Below are 22,413 nucleotides of genomic sequence, written 5' to 3' on the forward strand. Positions count from 1 at the left end.
CCCAGTGTTAAGCACGACCTCAGGCACAGTTAAAGACCACTGTCCATCAATCACCCTCTCTCCAAGTCTGAACATCTTCACAACACCAGATTGGGTCCTGTGAAACATCTTGCCTTACAGTCTCAAATATGGCACAATCTTTCATCTCAAATGCAATTGAAAACCTGGGATGTCACTTTTGGTAAAAACGACTAGAAAAAGGAAGAACTTTACCCTCTTTGGTTAAGAAATCTCAGCAGGTCTTTAGCCAGGTCACTTCTTACCTTCCCCAGGAGAACAGGTCTTCCTGGGCCCACAGCTCTGTCTCCATCCTTCCTGAAGATTTGGCCAGCCCTGAGGTTTGGGAGGAACTGGAGCACCAATTTTCCAAAAGGTTCATACAGCAATGAGTTTGGCCTGCCCTGCAGAATCCGAGCATCTCAGAAACTGATGCAGCCTTAGGATAAATTCCCAAGGTTCTCTGCAGGTCTAGGCAAAATCAGCCAGGACACAGAGAAGATGAGGTCCAAGTGCCCAGCATGAATCCCACCAGGACATGCAATATGATGTAGGGCAGAGTGTGGGGAGGATCCTAAAAGATCTGTTCCTGATCTCAGCCACCCCTCCAGTGAATGATCCAAGAGCGAAACCTGAGTCAGAAAGAGAATTGAGCCTCAGCAGGAAGCATCCAGAAGTCTCAGGAATCCGTATAGGGAGGAAGGCACAGCAGATCCACGAGAGTGAGATCCCTCTGAATGTCTACAGTTCAAGATTTGCTGACAACATTGTTTTAGACATTCTTGGAGAGATGCATGCTCCCATGGAGACAGAAAATCCACACTCCTCTCAGGATGGGGAAGCCTCCATGAATATCTCCCTTGAGTCTGTTGTCCTCAGTCCTGATACTCAACAGGAGCTGGAAACACATATAGTAAAGTTGAGGGTGAGGCACAGGTGGGACCTACTCTTCAAGCTCCTCAAATTCATACTTAGCTTGAAGTTGAAAAAGGCTCAAGGGTCTACCTTGAAGGCCACCTGTGGATCTGGGGACCCCTCAATAGCCCTATTAACCAAGGGCTTGGTAAAACCTCCTCAGCCCCATGCAAGAGAGAAAGTAGAAACAAGAGGGGCAAATCCCTCCCTGGAGAGGCCCCTTCCCACACCCTCACAGGTGAGTGAGGAAGCCCAGGGAGCTCTGGGAGGACCCACAGCTGGTGACATCCATAAGCCCTCAGAGGTCCCTCTGACTGGACAGAAAACAAGCCACCTTCTCACGCCACCACATACAGTTTAGTGACCAGAAATTGGCATAGCGCATCTGCATGGCGGCTGACAAAGGCAACTTGGAGCCCAGTTCTAGTCCAGAAATGGCCAGCAATGTACCACAGGAGGAAGCTGGGGGACGAGCCTCCCCAGAATCTTACTCTATCATGACAGCAGTGAACCTCGATGTGTGTTCTGCATCTTCCAGGGAACAAGAACAAAAGCCTGTGGAAGGAGACCCTGCTGGAAAAGATACTTTGGCACCTAGTGTGTGGGTCAAATCCCTGCTCATTAATATGAATTTGAAGAGTCCACGATCTCCAAGGTCCAGTAGAAACCCTTCATTGAATACAAAGTTTGTTGCCTCAAATCCAGAATATCTAAATTTCGAGGCACAGTTTCATAAGCTTGAGTTTCAAGGTCCACAGACCAGCAGAATCAGAATCGAGGTTGGGCCACCAGCATGCTCATTCAAGACTGTGAAACTGGTGTGCTCCTTCAAGATTGTGCCACACATACACTTCTCAAAGACTGTCACTCAGATATGTTCCTTGCTACTCTCAGGAATCTTTGTCTTGTTCCCAAACCTTATCCAGAGGAGACAAATCCACATCCAATTCCCAGACACTCTATGATGTTACATAGAGTGGAGGGAGCAGCCAAGGGCAGCAGGTGGCCCTGAGACAGGAGCCCAGATATAAGAGCCAGAGCAAGAGGTGTGTCCCCACTGAAGGGAGAAAGGCATATAGGAGTCCAAAACTGGACAGCATCAAAAAGGATTGGCAGAACAAATGGCTACCAGGTCCGAGGGATTAGTCACTCTGGCCAGAAAAAGGAATCAGCAGAGTCCCTAAGAAGCAAGTTTCAACAGTTAATCCTGAAGAAAGCCGCTTCAAAAAATGGATTAATCTCCTGCAGTGGATTTTCCCCAGTAAATGCAAAGAATCAGAAGGGCCCCTGCAAAAAGGCAAACCTGAAACAGCCACAGCCCAGAGCCAAGAGGCAGTCAAAAGCAAATTGACCACAGACAGCAGGGCTATTGAGGCTCAGACTCTCATGTTGGACAGATCCTAACAGAGAAGACAGTATTTCACCATGGACCTCATGCTTTGGTGTTAAATTGGTACAAAGCAGAAATCCGGGACTCATTAGGTCTACATTACTGCCACCAAAATTTTCTCTCCGACCAAGAGCAATAGAGAGTGAGAAAAGATAGAGCGTGTTATTACCAAGTTACCCCCATGGGCTATAGCTCTCCAAAAGAGAGTAAGTGGACCAGTCCAGTCTCCCATCTCACCCAGGGAGCCAGGTCTTCTTCCAGACAGAGCTTGGCATCATGACTCAAGACTGCAAGTATCCCAGGCTGTCCCCTCCAGAAATATGCCTCTTCTGGTCAATAAGAACATGCTTTCACAGCACTCCTGATAGGTTATCTTGCAGAGACCTTTTTTTTTTTCCTCATATTAGCACGTCCTCTGCATGCTAATTGCTTCTTGTTAGCAGAAATATTTTTGCTTCCTGGAATAAATGTTTTTTCTTATGAGTGCTGGTGGCCTCTGTCTGTGCCCTGCTCGGGGGAAGGCAATGGATAATGGTCCACTCTTTCCAGATGCCTGCTTTGGCTTCCAGGTGGGATGGGGCCGTGGAGGGAGGTTGACCCCAGTGTGGATACTGACCTTCACCCCAATTCCTTCACTGCACCTTCAGTTACCATGATCTTAGCATTCAGAACACATCAAGGTAAACTAAACCTAAAGACCTCCCCCTTCCTCGGAACTGGCTCTGTCTTCTCCTGCTCTCTCTCTATCTGGAAATTGTGGGCCTGGGGGAGGGGTGCTCCGCTCAGGCTCAGAAAGTGTCAGAGACAAGTTCATATGTCAGAATAAGGAGGGGCTTTTGGGGGCAGTGCTGGTCCCAAGTGAGAGGTGGGAGAAGCCTTGTCCTCATGTCATGGTGGGATAGATGAAGCTGTCATGGAAGACCCTCCTCTCCCAGAAGGAGCTGGAATGAGATGTGCCAGGCCTGTCACCCTACCTCTGTCTTTCTCTGCTCTGGAGCAGAGTTGAGGATGAGGCCCACACACTCTCAGCTCTGAGGATGTGTGGTGGGGAGCATGGATGCCCTTGAGGGCCAGCCCACCCCTGCCCAGAGCACCCACCTGCCCTGGGTGAACGAGCAAGGGGCATGGCTGTGTGTGCAGTCACCTCATGGTCTGAGGGTGGGACACTGTGCCCCTAGGGTGGGATGTGGGGAAGGAGGCAGGGGGCAGAGTGCCCACTGATGGCACAGAGACCAAGGAGCCCCTGGCATCCCTGCACCATCTACAGGCACAGAGGAAAGAAGTTAGGGGCCCGGTGGCTCCTGGTGGCTCCAACCCAGAGTCTCCCCTCTACTTCAGCTCCCAGAGCCCAGACAAAGGGAGAACACCTTGAGCTCCTCCACAGAGGGCCAGGCTGCCAGAGGCAGAGGAGCCTCCGAGAAGGGAAGCTTTACTTCTCCACAATGTAAATAATCAGATTTCACAGGTCAGGGACCTCTGGACAGACTTGTGGTCTATGATTTCTATCTACACATGTGGCCCAAGGAGGCTCCCAAGGGACAGGAGGGGGAGCCCAACAGGCCCAGGAACTGTGCAGAGGTCATCGCAAGTCTCACCTGCTCTCAGCCTCACTCATCCCAGAGCCCGGAGAGGGAAGAGACCAGCAGACAGGATGTGTCACTGAGCGGGTGGGAAGTCACCTGTCGAGAATGAGGGTGCCGTCAGCTTTTCTCCCTGGAGCCCATCCACATGGGAAAGTGGGGAGACAAAAGCTGTCTCCTAGAACAATTTGGGGCTCTATGTCACAGTCACTCCCATGGTGGAGAGACCTGCTCCTGGAGGGGTCCCCGATCCAGGAGCCAGCAGGAATGGCCCCGCCTCCATGCCTATCAGGACCCCCACATGTGGGACCAAGGCAGGGGCTGTGGGGGCAGAGGACACGGGCCTGCTTGTGCTGTGTTTTCTCCCTGGAGACTAGTCCTGCCTCTGCACCCCATCCTCCATGGGGGACATAGCAGTGGGGGCTCAGCCAGGGTCTGAGGGGAGGGGCTGTGACCTGGGCGGTCGACTGGCATCCAGAGTTCACAGAGGGGAGCACAGAGCGTGGATCCTGAGCCCTCCTGCTGCCAGGCCCTCTCAGAGGTGCCAAGAAGTGAGCACTGATTCAGGGGAGCTGGAACTAAGGTGCCTGTCTGGAGAAATGATACAGAAGGGACCCTGACAGAACAGCAAAAAACCAGATGGGGAGCGTCCCTTGCCCTTCTCCTGCCATGAGGTGCAAAAAGGACAGCAATGGAGGGCCCCCCACAAAGACTACCCACAGAGACCCACACTGACGGGGACCTCCCACATACCCACACTGATCCAGCACAGGGCCCCCAGTAACCCCACACAGAGATCTAGACGGATCCACACTGACCCCAGAGAGGGACCCCTGACAGACCCACAGTGTCCCCAAACAGAAACCTCCCACACACCCACACTGACCTTGCACAGGGCCCTCCCAGAAACCCACACTCACCCCACACAGGGCCTCCCACTGACCCACACTAACTCCACACAGGGATCTCCCACAGACTCGCAGTGACCCTGCACAGGAACCCTCGCACAGACCCACACTGAGCCCACACAGAGACCTCTGACAGACCCACACTAACCCCACACAGGGACTCCACTAACTTTACTCGGGAATCTCCCACAAATCCACACTGACCCCACACAAAGCCCTCTGACAGACATGCATTTACCCACACTAACGACACACAGGACCCCCTCACAAACCCACACGGAGTAATCTCACCCAGACAGAGTCCTTTCAGATCATCATACAGAGACCCCCCCCCAGACGTCACAGGCGTTCTTTAGGATCAGAGTGTACACCCTTTGATAGTTTCTTCATGGTGGATCTGGTATCACTTAACAAACCATGTGCACTGCTGTTTGGAATGTAAATTGGTACAACCAATATTTAAAATAGTATGGAGATTCTTCAAAACAATAAGATTAAAATGCCATGTGATCCAGCAATTCCACTTCTGGTCATATAGTAAAAATGAAAAAAAAACTGAAATAATTTCAGGTTATCTTTTCTGACCACAATAGGATGAAACAAGAAATCCCATAAGAGTAAGATAACAGGAAAATTGACAAATATGTAGAAAGTAAACAGTACATTCTTTCCACCCTTCTGGTTTTATTGAGGATAATTGACATTGACCACTGCATAATTTTAAGACATAGCATAATGATTTGGCTTATATACATAATGAAATGATAACCACAAGTTTAGTGACCATCATCTTGTATGGATAAAAATAAAGTATTTCTGTTGTGATGAGAACTCTTAGGATTTATTTTATTAACCCTCATATATAAAATACACCAATTTTAATTAGAGTTATAATGCTGTATAACACTTTTTAAAAAAAATATTGAGTCAAAGACAAAATCAAAGGGAAAATTAAAAAGTATATTGAGACAAACTAAAATGAAACACAACACACCAAGACTTATGGGATGAAGCAAAAGCAGTACTACAGGAGATGTTCATAGTGATAAATGCATACATTAGAAGGTAACAAATACTTCAAATAAAAAATTTTATGCTTCAAGCAACTATAGAAAATGAAAACACTAATCTCACACTTAGCAGAAGGAATTAGAGAATAGGAAAATAATAGAAATATTTTAAAAAGTGTGTTTTTTTAATCATAAATTTGACAGACTGTTAGCCAGATTAAGATAAAAGAGAGAAGACAAATCAATGAAATCAGAAATGAAAAAGGCAGCAATACAAATGATGCCTCGAAAATGAATCATTACAGCCTATTATAAACAATTATGTCAACAAATTAGATAACTTAGAAACATACAACCTATCAACACTGAATCAAGACAAAATAGAAAGTTTGAACAGACCAATAACAAATAAGGAGATTGAATCAATAATATAAAAATATAGAAAATCCAGGACCATATGGCTTCACTGGTGAATCTTAAAAAGCATTTAAAGAATTAATACCAATCCTTTTCAAATTCATCCAAAAAAACTGGAGAGGAGGGAACACTTCTATATTAAGTTTACAAGGCCAGCAAACCTTGATAACAAAGTCAGACAAAGACATTACAAGAAGGTTGTAGATCAATATCTGGAATGAGCACAGATTCAAAAATCCTCAACAAAATATTAGCAAAGCTAATTCAAGAATAAATTAAAAGGGTCATACCCCATGATTAAGTGTGATTTATTCATGGGATGCAAGGATGATTCAAAAGACACAGATCAATCAACATAATACACGACATTAAGAAAATGAAGGGGAAAAACTCGTATGATCATCTGAAAAAATTCAGAAAAGGATTTTACAAAATTCAACATTCTTTCATGATAAAAACTCTTAGCAAACACAATAATGGCATATATGAAAAAAACCATAGCAAACATATTACTCGACAGTGAAAAACTGAAAGCTTTCATGTTAATATCAGGAAGAAGGCAAAAATGCCCACACCCACCACTTTTATTCAACATAGCACTGAAAGTCCTAGCCGGAGGACTTAGGCAAGATGAAGAAATAAAATGCATTAAAATCAGAAAGGAAGAAGTCAAATTAATTCCATTTGCAGATGACATGATCATATAAAACCACAGTGATAACAGCAAAAGAAAACATTAGAACTCATAAATGAATTTAGTAAACTTGCAGGAGCTAAAATCAGCATATAGAAGTCATTATATAAAAGCAATGAACTACCCAAAAAAGATATTAAGAAAAAAAACACCATTCTTAATCAATATAAAGAATAAAATCTTGTGCTTAAACGTTCAGTCGTGTCTGACTCTTGTGACCCCATGGACTATACCCTGCCAGGTTCCTTTGTCCATGGGGATTATCCAGGCAAGAATGCTGGAGATATATTACATTATCTCTCCAGAATACAACCTCCTCACGTCTCTCCCAACATATAAATAGAAGGACACTATATATGTATACTTAGCCTCATCCTGATTATACAAATATATTAGCCACTACAACACACATGTATAAAAACCCTCCATTCAGTTCAGTTCAGTCACTCAGTCGTGTCTGACTCCTTGCAACCCCATGAACTGCAGCACGCCAGGCCTCCCTGTCCATCACCAACTCCTAGAGTTCTCCCAAACTCGTGTCCATCAAGTCGGTGATGCCATCCAACCATCTCATCCTCTGTCATCCCCTTCTCCTCCTGCCCCCAATCCCTCCCAGCATCAGAGTCTTTTCCAATGAGTCAACTCTTCGCATGAGGTGGCCAAAGTACTGGAGTTTCAGCTTTAACATCATTCCTTCCAAAGAAATCCCAGGGCTGATCTCCTTCAGAATGGACTGGTTGGGTCTCCTTGCAGTCCAAGGGACTCTCAAGAGTCTTCTCCAACACCACAGTTCAAAAGCATCAAATCTTTGGCACTAAGCTTTCTTCACAGTCCAACTTTTACATCCATTCATGACCACTGGGAAAACCAAAGCCTTGACTAGATGGACCTTTGTTGGCAAAGTAATGTCTCTGCTTTTGAATATGCTATCTAGGTTGGTCATACTTTATCTTCCAAGGAGTAAGCGTCTTTTAATTTCATGGCTGCAGTCACCATCTGCAGTGATTTTGGAGCCCAGAAATAAAAAGTCTGACACTGTTTCCACTGTTTCCCCATCTATTTCCCATGAAGTGATGGGACCAGATGCCATGATGTTCGTTTTCTGAATGTTGAGCTTTAAGCCAACTTTTGCACTCTCCTCTTTCACTTTCATCAAGAGGCTTTTTAGTTCCTCTTCACTTTCTGCCATAAGGGTGGTGTCATCTGCATATCTGAGGTTATTGATATTTCTCCCGCCAATCTTGATTCTGGCTTGTACTTCTTGCAGCCCAGTGTTTCTCATGATGTACTCTGCATAGAAGTTAAATAAGCAGGGTGACAATATACAGCCTTGACGTATATTTCCACTCCTTTCCCAATTTCTCCTTTCCCAATTTGGAACCAGTCTGTTGTTCCATGTCCAGTTCGAACTGTTGCTTCCTGACCTGCATATAGGTTTCTCAAGAGGCAGGTCAGGTGTTCTGGTATTCCCATCTCTTTCAGAAATTTCCACACTTTATTGTGATCCACACAGTCAAAGGCTTTGGCATAGTCAATAAAGCAGAAATAGATGGTTTTCTGGAACTCTCTTGCTTTTTTGATGATCCAGCGGATGTTGGCAATTTGATCTCTGGTTGTATATAGAGTGTATTAAAAAACTATCAAAACTCAATAAAAATAGGAACAATTCAATTAGAAAATGGGGAAGTTATGAAGAGATATTTCACCAAAGAGGACATGTGTTTGGCAAGGAAGTAATGAATAGATGTTCAAAACTCCTGGTCATTAATGAAACTCAAATTAGGAGCACAATGAGAATAATCACATGTTAATTTAGAACAGCTAAAATGAAAACTAACTTTATTGTTAGTTGAGTATGCCATGAAATTGGATTTCTCATAGTGTTACTAATGGAACTGTAAAATCATAAAGTCACTCTAGAAAGCAGTTTGTCTATTTATTAAAAAAACTAAATATGTACTTACCATATGGTCCAGCAGTTGCATCCCTGGCTGTGTACTCCAGGAAAATGAACACAAGGTAACAGGCATCTGGGTACACTCTGCAGAGTATGAAGAACAAAGATATTTGAGTTCTGTAAGAAAGTCAAGATTTCAATTCCTGTTCCCACTAATTCCTACCTATGTCATTTCTGAAAAACTACTTAACTACGCTAGGCTTCCGTTTATCTTTAAGAAGCAGATAAAACAAGATAATGCTGAGCAATAAGTCAGTTTCAGGCAATGGGGAACTGGCTGAGCTGGAGTTGACACTTGGTCCATCTGTTACGCAGATGAGGTATGTGTTGGGATCCCCTGATTACAGGTCTAAGGACAACCAGGAGGGGTAGGGAACCACCTAACTCCAGAAATAAGGTGTATGAAGGCCAGCCTCCAGGGCACGGACAGCCTGAGGATGCTGGAGTTGGGAGGAAAATAAGAACTTAGGACCAGTGGAGTGGCTACAAGTGCAGCTAAACTGCCTGAGCTCCCCTGATCTTCTGGAGAATGTGTGTGGACCACGTGGTGTGGTAGTAGCTCACTGACTCCAGGGCCCTGAGCAGTCTTGCCTGAGGATCCATAACTGAGTTCAACAAGAGAGGGAATGCTAGTCTTCCCCCTTCCAGAGACTGCTGGGCTCTTAAAGGTTGATGCTGGTGGTGGACACATGGCTAAGCATGGTGGTACCTCAGTGGTAGAACTCCACCCAGAGTCAGGGACTGTGGAAATGTGTGGATGCTGGGAATGCACCTCCAAGCTCATCTTGGGGAGGGAGTTCCTGCGCAAGTTCCTGGCTGCAGCCAGTGGGATCCGTGTGAGAGTCCATGTGAGTCCATTTGTGCTCATCTGCCAGTGAGAGTCCGGGATATGTGGGCAATGCCAGGATTGGAAAGAATTTGGCCTGATTTTTTGAATAGCATCTAGTCCATATTGGCTATGTGCTAAAGGGGAACTTTACCAGATTATCAGGGATTCTGAAGGCTGGGACAAGTGCACTGTGAGGCTTCCTGGATCCTGCTGGCTACACAAAGACTCTGTGTCAGGCAGACTAGCAAGAAGGATGATGAGAGCATTGCTTCAAGGCTTATTGGCAGGGTCACTGAGTCCTGAGTCAGCTAAGCAGAAAGGAGACACTAGGCTCCTACTGCTGAAGGTGTGTGGATACCTTGGGACAGGCTGGCCTGGGCCCCTGGCCAGAAGGGAGCAGTCATGTGGGGTTGAGGGCCAGGAAGGTTCCTGTTGTCTAAGCCACATTGCTTGTGATATTTGTTATGGCAGCTGGAGCTGACTGATGTCCTTCCTCCGAAGTCTGTGCACTCCCACAGCAGGAGTGGTGCGTGCAAGCGGAGACGCCCTTTCTCCCCAGCTGGGATCCAGTGTCCCCACCCCCGCCCTCCTCCTGCTGAAATGTTCCTGCCAGTTGCTGTTCCCTTGTCTGGAGGGTCAGACGACAAACCTCAAGTGAAGGGGTGAGTGCTGAGGATCAGGAGGAGCAATAGGGCCCCAAGACAGGATCGGGATGAGTCTTTCGTTTGTTTTTATTTGGTTTTTCAAGCTTGGTTTGTGGGGGTTGCAGCTGGTGGACAGGAAAGTCAAGAATGGACCACTGAGAGCTGATGGGACTGCGGGAGGGGAGGTGGGGAAGGTTCCAGCGAGGAAGCTGTTGTGGAAACTGGGTCTGTGGAGGAGAGCAGATGTGGGCTCGGGAAGGGTATGAGTCTCTGGATCTTGTCTATCCAGTTGGTGACGTTGGTGAAGATGCTAGGGTAGATGGGGTATTGGCAGTCAAAGCCCCAGCTGGCCAGCCCCATCAGAACCCAGAACTAGTGAAGTCACAGACCAGAGCCTCCCCAGAATCACTCTAGGAAAGAAATGGGAGTTCAGGTGGGTTACTGAGCCACGTCTGAGAAGACCAGGTAGCAAAGTGGGGCTTATGAATCTCTGTCCTCCTGCCTCACTCGGGTGGACCTCTGTGAAATTCCAAACACCAGCATCCCACTCTGACCAGCCTGATTAAGTCATGCAGGTAAGCATTGGAATCATGCTTCAGGAAGTTCCTGATCGACCCTCAGAACAATCACAAATGTAAATCCATCAATATATGGAGACTGTGCCCAAGAAGGGCATGGTGGTCTAGGAGAAAGCACTCTCCAAGGCCAAGAAGGGACAGCTTCAGGATTTGAACCCAAGAGAGCTGGTCTGTGAGTGGAAACTGGCCAGCTGAAGCTGCAATAGACCTGGCTTTTGCAAACTGAGCTGCAGCAGCACATCCCCATCTGAGTCATCCTCCTTTTTCATTCATTTAGTCAGGCCTTTAGTTTTCTCTCAACTTCTTGGTTGAGTTTCTTCAGAAAGTGCCCACACCCAGGCCTGGTGGAGGCAGCCTGTATTGCTCAGGGAGCATTTGAGGGTCACCTGAAAGCCTCTGGGAGTTACTGGAGTCCTGAATGCTGTCAGGGCAGGACCATCTGGGTGGAAACTCCCTCACTTCACCAGCCAAATGGAAGGTTTCATCATTGGAGGTGGGTAGAGGAGCAGGGGCCATAGCTGTGCTTGGGCCCCTTCAAGCACCTGTCCAACACACACATCCAGCATCCAAGGCAGCATCTGCCCTTGAGCACAAGGGTGAAATGATGAAGTTCCTCTTTCATGAAGCTTTTGTAAAGAATCCAACTAGGCTGCCATTGTCAGATATGACATGTGGAAGCAAGCCATGGAAAGGACAGGACGGGAAGGGAAGGACATTTCTTAGGGTGGAAGCAAGGAGCTTTCCCAATCTGAGATACTAAATAGGACAACCCAACTTTCTGATGCTGGAGCAGAGGGAGCAGTGAGTGTAGACGAGGAGAGGAGGGATGGCCAGGTGGGTGGGAGGAAGAGCAATGACAAGTAGGAAGCAAGGAGGGTAGACAGGACTCAGGTTCCCAGGGCCTTTAGGTGGGGGTTGGAGTTGACACCCATGGAGAACTGCTAGGTCAGTCTAGCACCTGGATTGCTCTGGTGCTGTGTGGAGAATGAACCTGTTTGGAGGCAGCTACAGGAGAGAAGGTGAGAGATTATGTGTGGGGAGGGGCCAGGGCGGTAAGAAACAGTCAGATTTGGGACAATATGTTGAAGGAGGCAACAGGACCTGTCAAAGTTGAGCCTATCTCACCAACCAGGGAAGAAGTGCAGGGGGGGAGGAACAAGCTGAGCACAGAGCCCTGGGTCTCCAGCGTTTAGAGGTGGGAGGGGAGGGGACCAGTGCAGAGCAGGGTAGCTGGCTGGTCCTGGTGCCCAGGAAATGGCAGTGAACTTGCTGAAGTGCTGAGTGAGAGGAGGACTCAGGTCCAAGGATGGCTCTGGCAAGACAGGCTCTTGGGGACGCTGGCCATGTGGCTCTGGTGGCACTGGGGACACTCCTGGGCAGAGTGGGTTAGATCCAGGGCTGTTATGAGGAGTCTTTGGGGGAAAGGAGGCAGAGAAACTGGGCAGTATTGGGAGGGAGATTGCCACTACACGTTCACACAGGAGCCATGAAAGGGGACACAGAAGACATGGAGCGAGGGAGATTCTGGGCACCCAGAGCTCCAGGAGGGACTGACTGGGATGGGCCGGGAGGCTCAAGAGAGATAGAAGATGTTTTCTTGGTGTGAGAAGAGGTGGGCTTGGGAAGATGAACGGGGTCTAGGCTGAGAGCTTTGATATTCTTAGTGAAACAGAAGGAAGCTCTCCAGCTGAGAGGGAGGGGTGAGCAAGTGGCAACTTGAAGGAGAGGGAAAGGTACATGGTGTGGCTGGCCAAAAATAACCCTCAAAGACGGCCATCCTCATCACCAGAACCTGGGTTATGTTACCTTACACGGCGAAAGGGACTCAGCAGCTGTGATGGAGTTGAGAATCAGGAAATAGGAAGATTATCCTGGATGATCTGATTGGACCCAACATAAACACAAAGGTACTCATGAGGAAAGAGGGAAGCAGGAGGTCAGAGTCAGAGGAGGAGATGTGATGACAGGAGCAGAGGGAGGAGCAATGTGATTTGGTGACGTAGGAAGGGGCCATGAACTGAGGATTGCTGGGGACCTCTAAAGAGACAGAAAAAGGAAGAAAACATTTTCTCCTAGAGCCTCCAGAAGGGAGCAGCCAGGCCAACACCTTGACTTTAGACTCTGACGTCCAGAAATGTAAGATAGTACATCCTGTTGTCGGAGCCACCAATTTAAGGTGATGTCACCAGAGCACCAAGAAAGTCACACCAGGGGCTTCTTGGACATTGGGAATGTGCCGTTATCCCGTCAGCTCTTCCCCTCTGGGGTCCCCACCTGGGGTGCCCTTGGCTCTCCCCATAGTGCACCCCTACTGCACTCTTTAAGGCCGGGGAAGGCCAGGACCCTGTACACTCCAAGCCTCAGGGATTCATGCAGATGAGTCCTGTGGTTGCTGATATTATGGTGGATTCTGGGCCAGAATGGGTTGAGATGGGAAGGGCTCCAGTAGCCTCCTGACCCCACGGGAGTTCTCAGAAGGCAGAGGATGCCCCACCACTAGTATATCCCATGGAAAGTGAGCTGTGCTTTGCACTACTGAAAAGACAGCGCAAACTGAGCGTGGGTGTGTGGGTGTGTGGGTTTTGTGTGTGCTGAGTGGAGCCAGGGCAGTGAATTCCACATTGGGTGAGAGGATAGGTCTAACACAGGTCCAGAAGAGCAGGTACCACCCAGGTAGATGGAGACAGGCCAGGCCAGGGGATTGAAAGCCACGACTTGGTAAATACCTCCTGAATGCCAGTACAGTACTAAATTTCCTGCTGCTGCTGCTGCTGCTGCTGCTGCCAAGTCGCTTCAGTAATGTCCGACTCTGTGCAACCCCATATACGGCAGCCCCTCACAGGGATCTTTCTTATTAAGAGGAGACTTTAGCAAATCCATTTCCTGGGTGAGGAAACTTAGCTAAGGTCACAATCCCAGGAAATGACAGACTGAATACTGGAACCAGGTCTTTTCTGCCCCACAGTCTAAGCACTGAGTGCCCCTGTGGTCTTCTCTCCTCAGACCTGTTTCTGGGTGCCCTGTGCAAGGGGGGAGGCACTTTCAGGGAGAAGAGGGGCCTGAGTTGGAGCATGGGGGCCAGAGCAGGTGATATGGCAGAAGATGAGTCTAGATGGAGTCTCTCAGGTAGGCTGTGGTGACTGAAAGGCTAAGAGAGGCAGGAGCGGGGTCATATGCTGCCTTGGCTCTTGAGGGTCCATCTCAGTGGTGTCCTCAGCCTGAGGATAAATGAGAGGAGGAGTCAGCTCAAGGGCACTATGGGTGTCCAGCAGACAAGCAGACCAAGGGCCACGGAAGAGCTTGGCACATGATGCCAGTTTGGGGGCCTGGGCCTTGAGGGGATGCAGTGGAGGTCTTGTTAGGCTTTGAGTGAAAACACAGGGGCCCAGTCTGTGCTGCCTTATTTTAGGGTCACCACTTTCCCTCTCCTGGCTTGTTTTCTCAACTATAAAACAGGGCACTACACAGAGTGTATAGAAAAGTTCCCAATTGAAATATCCAACAAGACTTCCTTGGTGCTCCAGTGGTTAAAAGTCCTCCTTCCTTGCAGAGGACATGGGTTCCATCCCTGGTCAGGGAAATAGTATCCCACACGCCACAGGACAACTAAGTCTACATGCTGCAACTCCTGAGCCCATGCGCTCTGGAGGTCGCACGCTACAACTAAGAGAGGCCCACACTCTGCAATGAGGAGCCTGTGTGCCACAACCAAGATCCAACACAGGCAAAACAAAACAAACACAACAAACACAAAAGCAAAAAAATACATGCACAAAAAAACAAATACCCAGCAGTAAACAAATATCTGGAATATATAAAATACATAAAGAGCCCCTAAAGGAAGAGACAAGAACCCAAGAGAAAAATAAGACGGGGAAAAAATCTTGAAAGGAAACTTTACATAAAAAAGATATCCAATAATAATAAATATGTGCAAGTATATTTAATTCGTCATCAGGAAAATGCAAACCACAACAAGCTATTGAAATGAGAAAAGATGGAAAATGCTAAGTATTGATGAGAAGATAAACTCTAATCCACTGCTTGAATGAGTGGAAATGGTGAACCACTTTGGAGATGTTTGGTAATATCTGCCAAAGCTGAATATACACATACTATATATTCCAACAGTTCTACTCAAGGGTTTCTGTGAAGTAGAAGATAAAACATTTGGAAGTGAAATGAAATGAAAAACTTGGAACGTACTAAAATATCCATTAAGAGTATAACTGATCATAGAATTCAAAGCACACAGTAGACTCCCGTAGAGCAAGGAGACTGAACAGGTATCAGTATGGATGAATCTCACAAATATAATGTTAAGACATGAAAGACTGACAACTGGAAATAAATTCTACTTACAGAACATTCAGAATCTAATCTAAGGTATTATAGGTGAAGATGGCGGTTTCTGTTGGGTGTTGGTGACTGGAAGGAGGTGTGAGTGGGGCCTCTGGGGTATTGATCACATGTTGCCTCACTATATGAAAATTCATCCAACTTATGAAAAGAGCATGGATATATTCTTTTGTATGTATGTTACACTTCAGTAAAAACTTCAATATATGTCTCAAGAATAGATGCTGTAGATGCCTTCAGTGCAAGGAACTTAGGAAGGGGAGTTGGCCTGGGGGACACTGCCAAGGGATGGAGCCCAAGAAGATGCATAGAGGGAGGAAATGGGAAGTCCCAGGGCCTCCACAAAGAGAGCAGAGGCAGCACAGCCCCTCCCCAGAGAAACCGAGGCCCTGAGAACAGGCGAGAGAGAAACAGAAAAGGCCTTCTTCACTTGGCAGATGGACTTTCCTATTAAGAAGTCCCCAGCATACAGCGTGTTCACATGAACAGAGCAGTCTTGTCTTTTCCATTGCCATATAACAGTTTATAGAACTTGTTCTCAATGAAGCTCATCTTACCCTCCTGGAGATGGAAGGGTTCGAGCAGAGGTGCTGTGAGGATAAGGAGGAAATCCGGGAAGGATGCTGTAACCAAGCTACAGAGCTCTGCCTTACCAGTCAGCACTGCCCCTCAACATGGGATTTTCTCCGCACAGCTGAGCTTTCATCCTTGTTTCAGTCTTCTGATGCTGCTGCTGCTAAGTAGCTTCAGTTGTGTCTGACTCTGTGCGACCCCATGGACTGTAGCCTACCAGGCTCCTCCATCCATAGGATTTTCCAGGCAAGAGTACTGGAGTGGGTTGCCATTTCCTTCTCCATGTTTCAGTCTTCTATCTATGCCTAATAAGCCCTCCCCTGTTTCTCAAACTTTTCAAACTCATCCTATTCCCTCCACGTCTTTCATAGCAACAGACCACACTCCTATTCCACAAAGGGAAAAGGCAAATCCCACCATCACATGCCACTCACTGGTGCTTAGCAACCATTCACCAACCTATCTACCCTCTCACAAACCATCCCATCCACTCACCTTTTGTCTATCATTAACCTTGCTTTCCATCCACCTGTTCCTCCATCCTACTACCTATCTTTCCTCATGTTCCGTTCGCCCACTCACCCTTCCATCTATTTGCCTATAGACTCATCTTTTGTTACATCTCTTCATTCTCCCTTCCATCAATAGACTGCTCACTCCATCTCTCTGCCCACTATCCTTTCACCCACCCTCCCAACCATCTTCCCTTCCACCCATTCATCCTCCCACCTTCCCCATCCACCCTCTCATCCACTCACTCATTTATTCTTCATCCAATTTACTCATTTATTCCTGTATCCTCATGTTAAGTATCTTTTAACTAATGATACAGGGGAATATTTTTAGTTGGTGCAGACAGGGTAAATCAAGTAAATAAGTAGCGCTATTTTAGATCTAAGAAGTGGTGTCGAGGATAACAACAGGGAGATGTGATACTAGGGGTGGCCTGTTTTAGCTCATGTGATCAAGTAAAACTCCTCAGAGGAGCAGCTGAGTTGCATATGTAAAGAAACGAGTCATGACAAGGTTAGTCGGGAGAGTAAATGCGTCCAGGGAGACAGCCAAGGTGCAGACCTGAGGTGGGAACTGCCTTGGCATCGTCAAGGCAGGAAGGAGGCCTGCTGGCTGGGGTGGTGTGGGTGAGGGATGCAGTGGGAGGTGAGAGAGAGGAGGGGGCCTGAGAGCCAAGGCAGGGAGTTGCAACCTTATTTTAAGAAGAAATGAGAAGGCACTGGGGGTGATGAGCAGGGAAGTGGCATGACTCCTGCTCTAAAACAATACTCAGACAGCTACATGGAGGGTAACAGAGCACACAGGGTGGGAGCTGAGACCAGTCTAGAGGTCAGGGAAGAAGGACCCGGGGGCAGCAGTGGGATACCTACCAGGTGCCAGGCCCTGCCTGGGGCACGGACTGGGATGTTGAAACAGAAAGACAGGGTCCCTGACCTCAGGAGGAACCAGTCTGTGTGTGTGTGTGTGTGTGTGTGTGTGTGAAGTGTGTATACACGTGCTGTATGTGCGTCTGTGTGTGTGTGTTTCTGTATGGTGCCTGTGTGTGTGTGTGAAGTGTGGTATATATGTGTTGTGTGTGTGTATGTGTGAAGTGTGGTATACATGTGTTGTTTGTGTGTCTGTGTGTGTGAGGTGTGGTATATATATGTTGTGTGTGTGTCTGTGTATTGTGTGTGTGTGTGTGTATGTGTGTGTGTGTGTGGTGTGAGAATCCTGCGGAACTGGTTGTTCGTCCTATGATATGATTAGGGCGTGTTAGTGACATACTAATAGGCAAGGACCAGAGATGCTGGAACATCCCACCCAATGAAGACAGCATCAGTTCAAAATGCCTGTCGTACCTCTGTAGAGAAACACCATATCAAATTATGACCCAACTTAATGTTTATAAATAAGTACTCTTTCCCTCCCTAATTTTGCATCATAAGCATTTCACCAAATCATTAAAGTTTTTCTTTAATAAAAACTCTTTCTCATAAGTTTTGCCTACATCTCTCCACTTTCAAACTTAAAAAATACAATTTTTTTTCCTGTGTCATTCAGTTCACCTAATCAGCCTGCAAAGTAGATGACTGAACTGGGTTGGGAGAAGAGCAAAGTGAGGTTCGGAATTGATCAGGCAGCCTCAGAGGTCAGAGGTCATACTTGTGTTTTCTTACTACTTTTCCTAAGTGCCTCTTATGACACTGGAAATCAGAGAGTTTGTCAGTGACTTGGAAGGAGTCAGGTCTCAACCATGATCTTTGAGTTGGATCAAGTCATTCAGATCTATGGTTGATTTAAACCTTGGAATCAAGAACCAGAAAGACTTCAAGAACTCAGATTCTTGATTCCAAAGTCAAAGATTCCCAGACTTCAGAGCTTTACACTTAAGGAACACCAAAGCTTTAGAATCACACACGTTCAGAACTAGAACTAGAATGGTCCAGTCCTCTGAAAATGAAGCATAGTGGGCCAAGGGGACCTTTGCCTGGGGACCCCTCAGGTGAAGACACACCTCCCTTCTTTGCTCCTTTGTCCTTCTCCCCTTCCTCCTCCTCCCCATTCTCATCCCCCGCTCCTAACTCCACCACACCCCCTCACTTTCCTCGGTGAGCATCCCCCAGCCAGGTATCCAGCAGGATGAGTTACTGGAGAGCTTCATGCCAGGGACTGGGAGGCAGGCAGGGATGATGTAGGAGGTGAAATTCACAGGAAAGAGCAGCTGCAGTATGGCGATGCCACTCCCAAAGGGATGTAACTTCTCAAAGTCTGGGTGCGTGATAATCTGGCTCACAGACACCTCCCGGGTGTGCTGGGTGTGCTGGGACAGCTGGGTGCTTCCTAACAGACCCCGTAGTTCCACGGGGCTTTGGATTTCCTGGAGAAGGAAAGGCGCACTGCCGCCATCATCTCCAAGTGGGGACAAGCTCTTTCCCTGCATCCTCATCTAACTGTCTACACGCCTCTGGACCCCTCTGCTCCATGTGATGCCAGACAGCTTCTGTCTCCCCATTTCTAATGTTCAGGAGGCCTTCTTTCTTGAGGCTAATTGATATCCTGCTTATAGTTTCAATCATATGGCTGGCTTCTCCATAACACACTAGAATTGCAGAAGCACTCAATCCTTGTTCTGGAAAGCTCCTTGCGTTCATCAAATGAAGACCTTCTGATTGTACACAGCAGGTATTCTGGCTCAGTCCCAGCTCTAACTTTACCCTTCCCGAGACTCCATACAACCCACCTTCTGGCCCCACACTCTTCCTAACCATCCCCTTTTTTCAACACCTACCTGCCCTAAGCCTGCTTCTCCACTGAATTACAAGGACTTGCAAAAGATTCATTAAATAAATGAGCAAATGAAGGCAGGAAACAGAACCTTGCCTTGTTCCTCCAACACAGGTGCTGAATCTTCCCCCTCCCTCACTGTCTTCACAGCTCATCTGCTTGGAGACCCTCTCTCATGTTCCCCTCACCCAAGCCTTCCCCTCCAGCAAGGCCTCCCTCTCCACACATCTCCCGAACCCTCACCCCATTTACTTTGCCCTTCTCATCCATGATGGGCTTTCTCTTCTGACAGGATGGAGACATGGTGACGTGGGATTTGCCACTCCTAATGCCACTGAGGGGCTTGCACAGAGCATGGCACAGAGTGGGTGCCGATAGACTCTGAGCCCTCAAAGCTCCAGTGCCCAGACCTGGGCTTGATGCCTGAATTCCCTGGTAACCCATCCTCATCCATTCAGAAGCCAGTCACTGAGCCAGCCCCTCTTGGCTAGGTGAATTAGACTCCTGAGCAGCCCTGTCACTCTCGCAGGGAGCCCACCTCCCCCTCATGCAGCCTGGCACCACGGCTCCCCACATGCACGCCAGTGACCATGACTCCTCCTGGGCACACAGTTTCGCAGGAGTAATAGGAAGAATCATTCAGCTGCTGGTCACACATGAGGTCCCAGGCCTCCATCTAGAGTCTGACATCTGGAAATAAGGGGACACTGAGAAGAAGCTGTGATCTGAGATGGGTCCACACCACATGGCAGCGAGGACTGACACTGCCGCTCTCCTGACGCACACCTGTGTTGGGGAATGGACACAGGGGCCGAGGGCAGAGCATGAGGAGGATGTGGGTAGGTGAGCGGAGAGGACAGTCCACATGGAGGGTACACAGGCCAATGGCAGGAACGACATGCCTCTGAAGGCCACAGACTGCCCAGAGGAAAGCCCAGAGGAGCCAACGTGGGACACCATCCCCCTTTTCTCGTCTTCCCCTGCATCCCCCTCCCCTGCCAGAGCCTTGCTTGCAGCCTAGGAAGGAGACTCACTTGAGAACGCAATGGGCAGTGGAAAGAAGCCAGCTGGAGTTAATGAGGACAGCTCAACAGAAGTGTGAGCCCTGGGACCGCAGGCTGGCCTGCCATAGCCACTGGCCAGTCTCCACGTCCCGGCCACCATAGATCCTCCCATCACCTTGGATTTCCCGCACACTGTGGGACTCTCCTGCTGCTTATAATAGAGACACTGGTGGTACTCCAAATGTTGCAACCAGGAAAGCCTCCCTGTTTCACATATGGGAAAATCAAGGCCTGGCCTCCAGCAGCCTAGCCAAAATGACAGGGCTACTTGTACTCTGCCTTCACTGGCTGCCACTGAGGACTGGAGAGCAGAGCACAACACATCAAGCCCTGTGAGAATGAGGACCCAGGAGTCCGGGGTGGGGGGGTGGGGACCAGCTCCCAGGAACATCTCCAGGCAGATGGACATCCTTGATCAAGGCTGCCAAGTGCTGGGCATGACACACACCTCATTTCCCTCATCTAGCACGCCTCAATGCCTTATCTTGTACATCAAAGAACTAAAGGTCTCAGAAGTTGCCAACATTACTTTCTCAAGATCATGGCTTCTAAGGGCCTGTGCTCTCTCCACTCTACCCCATGTCTTAGGGAGCAAGATTTGCAGGCAGAAGTCTGTGGTGTGTGATCTGGGGCAATTCTCTCCCCTCTCTGACTCTGCAGGAGTCTCCATTTCTAAAAGAAGAAGGAGTGGGCTCGTGAGGACAGCCCTGCTTCAGGGACTTACACCTGGGAGGCAGGAGTGTGCCCAGGCCCCTGAGGCCGGGCATCCTGGTCTAGGGCCTGGGCTCCCAGGGCCTCAGTGAGGGGAATGACACCCCTGCTCCCTGGACTCAGGCCCATTCACTCAGTAGTCCTAGAACTTTCCTCCACCCAGCCTCCAACCTCCAGGCCAGACCCTGCTAGTCCCCTCTCCCACAGCCCCACAAAGGGATTGGGTCTCTTCCCACCCAGAGGCCTCACAGCGGAGGGCCTGACCCACCTGTGTGGAGGGGATCTCGGCTGTCTGGTTGGAGGGAAGGGCAGAGAAATGATGAGACTTAGTGACTCACCAGGCCCTGGTCACAGCCGGCCGCCCTCAGGCCCTGTAGGCTAGGGGATCTTGGCCCCAGTGGAGGCCCCAGTGCATCTGTAACTCCCGGAGCCAACCGCTGTGCTCGCCAAGTCAGAGTGCCACCCCTCAACGCTCCCCCTTCGCCTGCACTCCGGCCAGGGGGCTGCTTTGGCTGGGGACCCTCGCAGCTCCAGGGTGTCCACGTTCAGTAGCAGCAGCCAGAGAAGAGCCGTGGGCTGGCCTAGGCCTTGGGGATCCCCACCTCCCTGTCCATTGCCAGGGTTACAGACCCCAGTCTGACCTCACCCTGCTCTGGCCCCACCCCAGACTAACCCCAATCCCACCCTGATCCTCTTAATATCTTTTTAAACAACTCTACTTTGAGACATAACTTTGCCAACAAAGGTCCGTCTAGTCAAGGCTACGGTTTTTCCAGTGGTCATGTGTGCATGTGTAAGTTGGACTGTGAAGAAAGCTGAGTGCTGAAGAATTGACGCTTTTGAACTGTGGTCTTGGAGAAGACTCCTGAGAGTCCCTTGGACTGCAAGGAGATCCAACCAGTCCATTCTAAAGGAGATCAGCCCTGGGTGCTCTTTGGAAGGAATGATGCTAAAGCTGAAACTCCAGTACCTTGGCCACTTCATGTGAAGAGTTGACTCATTGGAAAAGACTCTGATGCTGGGAGGGATTAGGGGCAGGAGAAGAAGGGGTCGACAGAGGATGAGTTGGCTGCATAGCATCACCGAGTCGATGGACATGAGTTTGGGGGAAGTCTGGGAGTTGGTGATGGACAGGGAGGCCTGGCTTGCTGCGATTCATGAGGTCGCAAAGAGTTGGACACGACTGAGTGACTGAACTGAACTCTTTCAACAGGAAGCTGCAACGCCATCAGATGGAGCCATATGATCAGTGTGGACACCAGCTGACCCCACAGCCATCTCGTGCCTCCCATGGATTCACCCAAGAATTTCTGAACCCTCTTAACGGTGAGTCTTCTGGCTTTTTCTCCCTTATTGTGAATCCTCCTGCTAACAAAACATACTGTGGAAAATTAAGAAAAGCAAACCTTAACTATAGTTGGAGTCTGGACGGTCTGTAGAGGGAGCTCTCATGCCGTGTCATTCATCCTCAATTACCCAACAGGAAGAAATACACCTTGCATTCTCAG

The 22,413-nt window shown here is 48.4% G+C and overlaps 2 pseudogenes; one reads left to right on the plus strand and one right to left on the minus strand.

Annotated features, from left to right (window-relative positions):
* The first annotated feature begins 185 nt into the window (after positions 1-185).
* On the plus strand, positions 186-2,582 carry LOC147367258 (spermatogenesis-associated protein 31E1-like; annotated as a pseudogene).
* A 7,900-nt stretch (positions 2,583-10,482) lies between these two features.
* Positions 10,483-20,961, minus strand: LOC147367259 (putative serine protease 47; annotated as a pseudogene).
* Between the last annotated feature and the right edge of the window lie 1,452 nt (positions 20,962-22,413).

This window comes from Bos grunniens, chromosome 8 (assembly GCF_055505025.1).
Source record: "Bos grunniens cultivar Pamir isolate PY7600 chromosome 8, Bosgru_T2T1.0, whole genome shotgun sequence".
NCBI lineage: Eukaryota > Metazoa > Chordata > Mammalia > Artiodactyla > Bovidae > Bos > Bos grunniens.